Genomic DNA, 7,822 nt, shown 5'->3' on the forward strand with positions numbered 1-7,822 from the left:
TGACCCCGGGCTCAAGCAGCCATCCGCGTGCTCCCTCCTCCCGCTCGGTACCCGGACAGAACAGTCCCTACCTTGCTCTTGGACACAGCTCCTCTCCCGCCAGCTCGTCATTCAGCTGCCTCCAGATTCCGCGTTCCTTGAGCAAATGGCTCACCCCTGACGAATCCGGCCTTAAAAAAGTCCCAGCCTTGAAAGGGGTGGAGACTGGTGGGCGGGAGGGAAAGGAGGTCAGACTCACGGCTGGGGTCGCACACGCATCACCTGAGGTAGGAGGGGAGGGGAGCCTCACTTCCTCTGACCCATTGAGCCTGGTGGCAGCGTGCGGAGAGATGTCTCCATCCCGCGCTAAATGAAATCCAACTTTCCCTGACGCACCTTGTGGGATCAAAGAGGGGTGTTCCCATGCTCACCTTTCGCCACTTCCTCCCTGGGGTATCTCCACCTCTCCAACACAAACTCAATGCCAGTTCTCTTTGGGATGTTTTTGTGCAGGGGGTGTGACCTCCCCCATAAAGGAACTCCCACCCGCAAGTTTTCCCCTCTTGTCAGTGGAACCTGTGACCAACGGTTCCTTCCTGTCCTTTTCCTCCCTGAAAGTGGCACGGGGGCATTCGAACATGGCTCTAGACCCCTGAATAGGGTTTGGGACAAAGATGTGCCTGGGGAGAGGAGAACGCAGTGCTGTGTATGAAACTTTGGGCACGTGCACACAAGAGCACACACAGCAACCTGAGCAGGTCATTCCTTTTGATAAGGATGACAAATACACATACCAAACCCTGTTCCCCTCACCCACCCCAAACCAGTACCCCCAGGATGATTCCGGATCAGCTCTGGAGTATTTGCATCAAGGGCCTGCAGATTCACAGGACCTACTAGAGCAAAATATCAGTGTCTCAGACCCCAGTTTTGGCCTCAAATACTGGGGTTCTCTGCCTGGAGAAGTAGCTGCTAGTCTGGGAAATGCTGGGCCTTGTCCAGAAAGATGAGGTTTGTGAATACGGGGTGTGGGGCTGGATGGGGAATTAAGGCTGATATATCTGGAGAAACTTCAGTTGGGCTGGAGGCAACTTCTGCCCTGTTTTATTCAACAGTTCCCTCCCCTCCACTACCCCATTTAATCTTGCCACAGCTCAGCTACCGGTGTATAAATCCTTGATCTCTCTCCTGTTTCCTTTCTACCTTCCATGTTTTTACTTACTTGAAAACAATTTCCCTCTCCTGTGTGTATTTTTTTTTTAATTGAAATATACCAGGCATTTAGGAAAGGAACACGAAACCTAAGTGTACAGGTCAACAGATGATGACACAGTGAACACCCCCCTATGACCACCATCCAGATCTAGAATGAGATCATTATTGGCATCCCAGATACCCTCCTTCTATCTGCTCCTGGTGACTATGCCACACTCCTTCTCAAAAGTAATGTTTACTAACACTACAGGTTGGTTTTGCTTGCTTCTGAACTTTATATAAATGGAACCATTCAGTAGGTCTTATTTGGTGTCTGACTTCTCTCACTAAATACTATGTTTGTGAAACTCATCAAAAACATTGTGGTAGCAGTAGCTTATTTGTTTTCATTGCCGTACGGTGTGCCATTAAATAAATATACCACAATTTATCTGTTATTCTGTTGATGGACATTTGGGTTGTTCCTACTTTGGGGTTATTATGAATAAGGCTGCGATAATGTTTTTGTTCATGTCCTTTGGTACACTTATGTTCATATTTATACTAGATATATACCTAGGAGTAGAATTACTGGGTCATAAAAGGATAGGCATATTTTTAACTTTAGCAAATGCGACTAAACAATTTTTTCAAAGTACTCATATTAATTTACACTCCTGCCAGCAGCGTCTTAGTGTTCCAGTTGTTCTATATTCTCATTAACACTTGATATTGTCAATCTAGAAAAATTTAAAAATTTAGCCATTCTGGTGGGCGTATAGTGGTATTGCAATTTAAATTTACTTTGTCCTGATAACCAATGAAGTTGACCACCTTTCCATACATTTATTTGACCCTTGGATATCTGTCCAAGTATTATGTCCATTTTCTATTATTCTGTTCCTTCTGTCCTACTACATTTTTTTTTTTTTTTGTGAGATGGCATCTCGCTCTGTCGCCCAGGCTGGAACCTCTTGGGTTCAAGTGATTCTCCTGCCTCAGTCTCCCGAGTAGCTGGGACTACAGGCACATGCCATCATGACTGGCTAATTTTTGTATTTTTGATAGAGACAGGGTTTCTCTATGTTGGCCAGGCTGGTCTCTAACCCCTGACCTCAAGTGATCCGCCTGCCTTGGCCTCCCAAAGTGCTGGGATTACAGGTGTGAACCACTGAGCCTGGCCCTGTCTTATTACTCTGTAGGAGTTCTTCATGAATATCAGATATGAGTCCTTTGTTGGTTATAGGTATTGCAAATATTTCTATAGTAAATAAATATAAAAGCCCTTGGTTTTGGTGTCCTCTGAAGTGTCAGGGCCACTGGAACAAGAATATAATCTCTATATCTATTTTGATCACTAGTGTAAACCCAGCTCCTGGCACATAGTAGGTACTTAATAAATACGTTGAATGAATGATGGATGAGGTGGATAAGACTGATGTAGGTACTTTGCTCTATGTTGTGCTGATCCCTAGAGTCAAACACCAGTAGGACCTGGGGGAAGCCGATTTCCTCTGGCTTAGCCAGCTGTGACCTTGGGAGGAGGAAGACATCCTGGCCCTTCTCTACTGAAAGAGCAGAAATAGCTACAGTCTGTGAAATGACGAGCACAGATGTAGGGAGCAGAGGTCACAGATGAAAAGACAGGAACTACCAGCAAGTAGCAGGCCAGCCAGATACTTCAGAAGGAGAGACTCAGTTGGGGGTGTCAGAAAGATAGTGAGGGTCTCTAAGCATCACTGTGGACCTTTGTATGACAGGAACCTCCAAAGGTCGTGTGGACTCTCTCTTGCCTCAAGACATGCCCAATCTTAGAGCTGGTTAGCCAAGTGAGCTCTTCCACACCTGGAAACACATTTCTTTCTCCAAAGGAGGTCCCCTGAAACTTTGGTTGGAGGGTCTTATTCCTATCCCCCGTTGGGCAACTCTTTTTTCAAAATCAGCTTAACTTCCTCATGGCCTGTAATGTCTATCCTGAATATGGAAGACCACTAAGTCAGCCTCTTCTCCATGCACTGTTTTCATAGGCCTGTTGCTTTCTATAGCGTTTTTCTCTTGCTGTGTTTCTCTCCAGCATCCTTGACCAGGTCTGGTCAAGAGTCTCTCACTGATTCCTGTTACTCTGGGAGACAGAAATTTCCCCTTGCAGCACCCTAACAAACTCACAGCATCCCCTTCTCATGTCTTTCAGAATATAATGTGGCATTTACCTAGAAGCTAGTAGTAGCACCCCAAATTTTTATATAAACTGAGCTTGGGGATGCCATCTAGTTGGAGAGAGGCTGGGTGACTTGTCATGAAATAGCATTTGTATAACAAGCACAGTGATTTCACTTAGAATATGAGCATATGTTGGGTGTGGGGTGGGAAAGAGGGTTGTGGCAAAAGGAATTGTTGATCACTGGCAGGGGCCTGTGAAGGGGCCTGTGTGGGAAGGTCCTCTGTGGGGCAGCATTCTTCAGTCTTGCTTGGCACTTGTCCTAATATGTGGGTAATTTAGCCTCTATCCTGAGGTTCTCTTAGCCCCATGGCCTTCCTTCTGGGCCAAGTACTGTCTACCAATGGCTTTTCCATAGACTACCTGAACACTCATCTTGAGACATCATAAAATTCCAGAGCCCCATAGATCCTGGACCCCCTGACCAGCATGGCTAGTCATAAGACTAGCCTGACATGGCTGGAAACTTTTCTGTGTTTTGTTCTGTGGGGGAGGGTGCCCCCTCCCATTTTTCCCCTTGCTGTGACCCCTCTGCTGCTCCCTCCCTCCCAGAGGTCAACTTCTTTCCTGCTGCCCAGAGCTGAGGTGACATCCCCTTCCGGCTTCATTCAGTTTTAGGAGGATGTAGTGATGGGGGTGGGATAGGGAAGTGTGGCCATCTGTGCTCAGCACTGTCATCATTCCCTTTGCTTCTCTAAAACTGAGCTCCCCTTCCCCAAAGCCCCCTGGATACCCACGCTGAGATTCCCTTAGGCAAGATGGTTCCAGGTGTTTTGGAGCTGCAGCTCTGAATTTACTGAGTATAGCTGGGAAGACTTGACAGCAAACAAAATGGTCTGGTGAACTATAACTGGGGATAGAAATGCAATCTTTGAGAGGCAGTGCTGCAGAGTGGAATATGCCAAAGCTTTGTAATCACATGGATTTGAATCCATGAATGGCTCACCTATTCATTAGGTACGTGACCTTGGGCCATGTCTATCAAATGGAGACATAATTCCCTTTCTGCAACATATATTCCATGGTGAGCAGTTCTGTGCAAACCTACCCCCAAAGTCTGAGAAAGCTGAGAGGCCAAAGAGACTGACAAATCTTGTTTCTTAGAAAGAAGCATTTAATAGGGACTTGTGAACAGAAGCCCTGTCTATATCTTGGAGAGCAGTGAGACCAGGGCTTGTATATCTTGTAAGGAAGGAATACCTATACCTTACAGGGAAGGAATGTGTAGAGAAAGGCGAGAATGCTATGTGAAGCTCCCTAAGGGCAGGATTTATGGTCAATTGTTTTAACCTAAGAGCAGGATTTATGGTAAGTACCTGGTCTAACCAAGGAATAGTAGATAAAATAGAAATCTTAGAGGCATTTCCGGAACTGGGGTTAATCAGAAGTCAACATGGTGGATTAGCATCCAAGATGGGGTTGCACTGGCCTTCACAGATGATGAGAGGATTAGGATAATATGGCATTTGGAACATTCCCTGCGCACAGTAGGACTGTTAAGATTTCACCAAAGAGAAAGAGCCATAAACAGGTATTAGGCATTTGGAACGGGCAGCTCAGGCTCTCTCTGGGCCTCATGTGAAATTTTAGACTTCCCAGAGTGTCCCAGCACGCCTACCTGGAAAGGGTCAATGATGGACAGTCTCTTACATAGATGCAGGTGGGAGCTAATAGGGGCAGCATTCCCCCAGTGGGTCACAAGCCAAAGATGACCAAACTTTATCTTGCAAGAGCCAGGAGGCAAAAAGACTGTATCCTTGTAATCCAGATTACCTAGTTTCAAACTGCCCTCTGTGTTTACTGCCTACTGCTCTACGATTATCCTCTAGACCAGGGTTTCCTAAACTGGCCTGGTCATAGGAATCACCTGTTGGGAACTTCTTTTAAAATATAGATTTCCAGGCCTCTTTCCTGGAAATTCTGTTTCCAAACGTCTGGTGCTGGGCCAGGAAACCTACCCTTTTAAATAAGTGCCCCAGGTGACTCCCATGATCCTACCGGGTTGGGAAGCATTGCCCCAGTCTGGTGGTTCTCAGTCTTGGCTGCATATTAGAATCTCCTGGGGAGCTTTAACAAAAATATACCTTTGTCACAGGAGGAAACACTGTGACAAAGGTATATTTTGTCACAGGAAGGCAAGGCTTAGGAAGTCTTCAAAGACATGGAGGTGCTTTGATTGACTCTGACTGTGTGGGTTTATATGCGAACTCATTTAATCCTAATAATTACCCTAGGAGGTAGGCTGTTGCAATATATCAGGTGGAAAATGAGGTCAGTGGGTTGGAGAATGGTAAATAGATTAAAAAGTTATTTAGGTTACTTGTTAGAGAATTGCAAATCAAAACCACAATGAGATACCCCTTCACATCCAGTAGGTTGGCCATAAAAATAAAAAAAAAAGAGAAAATAACAGAAAACGACAAGTGTTGGTGAGAGTGTGGAGAAATTGGAACCTTGTCCATTTGCCGGTGAGAATATAATGTGGTTCAGCTGCTATAGGAAACAGTTTGATGTTTCTTCAGAAGGTTAAACACAGAATTACCACATCACTGAGCAATTTCACTCCTAAGTATATGCCTAAAAGAATTGGAAATGGGGAAGAATTATTCCAGTTAGAGAGAACAGAGTGAAATGGCAGGCAGGCAAGGGAGAATTTGGCATTTTCAAGGAACAGCAGGTTCTTCAACATGTGGTTGATGCATGTAGGGACGTGTAAAATGAAAGATGAAATGATAGGCTTTGGTGATATGTTACACAGCTGAAGGCTTCTTTAATATGAACTTATTGTTTTATGCTTGATCACAAAGTCCTTGAACACAGAGACTTTATATTTTAAATTTTATATTAATTTCTAAATGCCTTATATTTAAAAATTTCTGTGATGTTTGCTGACCCCTTGTAATTTATACATCTGGCCTTCTTTCTGTCAGACCCTTACATATGGAGTCTCATTCACTTGTATAGTGTCCATTTATGGTGCTCTGTTGATGACGCCCAAATAGCTTTGTCTTAGACTTCTCTTCTGAGCTCTGAACTTGGATGTCTCAGCACTTCCAACTTGTGATATCCAAAATGTGCTAGTTATCTTCCAGATGTATATTTCTTACTCTGTCTTCTCCATCCCAAAAAAGAGGATTCCCCCTCTCATTTGTTTGTCAGCCATCTGGGAGTCATTCTTGACTCCTTCCTCTACTTCCCTGCCTCTTCGCCCACCACCCATCAATCACCACTTGCCGTGCATCGACTCTACCTCCTAAATAACTTTTTTTTGGATTTATTTATTTTTTGAGGTAAAATTCACATAACATAAATTTAAAATGTACAATTCATTGGTGTTTATTATATTCACAGTGTTGGACAACCATCACCTCTGCCTAGTTTTAAGACATTTTCATCACCCCAAAAAGAAATCCTGTATCCATTAGCAGTCAGTACCCACTCTCCCCTTCCTTCCCCTCCCCTCCCTGATTAGTCAACCGCTAGTCACTTTTCATCTCTATAGATTTCCCTATTTTGGATATGTCATATAAATGGAACCATGCAATATGTAACTTTCTGCAAATGGGTTTTTTACTTAACATAATTATGTTGTTGTTTTATTTTTTGCCCTCAAATATTCTATCCAAATGTTTTCAAGGTTCAACCACATTGTAGCATGGATCAATACTTCATTCCTTTTTATGGATAAATAATATTCCACTGTATGGATACAACATATTTTGTTTATCCTTTCATCCATGGATGGACATTTGGGTTGTTTTCATCTTTTTTGATTGTGAATAGTCCTCTGTGAACATTCATATATAAGTTTCATTTGAATATCTTTTGTTTTAATTTCTTTTGAGTATATACTATTGCTGGGTGATATGGCAATTCTGTTTAACTTTTTATTTTATTTTATTTTAGAGACAGAGTTTCACTCTTGTTGCCCAAGCTGGGGTGCAATGGTATGATCTCAGCTCACTGCAACCTCTGCTTCCTGGGTTCAAGGAATTCTCCTGCCTCAGCCTCCTGAGTAGCTAGGATTACAGGCATGCACCACCATGCCTGGCTAATTTTTTGTATGTTTAGTGGAGACAGGGTTTCACCATGTTAGCTAGGCTGACCTCCAACTCCTGACCTCAGGTGATCTGCCTGCCTTGGCCTCCCAAAGTGCTGGTATTACAGGTGTGAGCCACTGTGCCTGGCCTTTTTTTTTTTTTTTTTTTTTCTACCTAGGTTGGATTTGAACTCTTGAGCTCCAGCCATCCTTCTGCCTCAGCCTCTCAAGTAGCCCGGACGACAGGTACACACCACCGTGCCCAGCCTATGTTTAACTTTTTGAAGAAACACTAAACTGCTTTCGATAGCTGCTGCACCATTTTACATTCCCACCAGCAAGGTACAAGGGTTCCAGTTTCTCCACATCCTCACCAACATTTATTATTTTGC

Source organism: Trachypithecus francoisi, unplaced genomic scaffold, assembly GCF_009764315.1.
Source record: "Trachypithecus francoisi isolate TF-2019V2 unplaced genomic scaffold, Tfra_2.0 Lachesis_group5, whole genome shotgun sequence".
NCBI lineage: Eukaryota > Metazoa > Chordata > Mammalia > Primates > Cercopithecidae > Trachypithecus > Trachypithecus francoisi.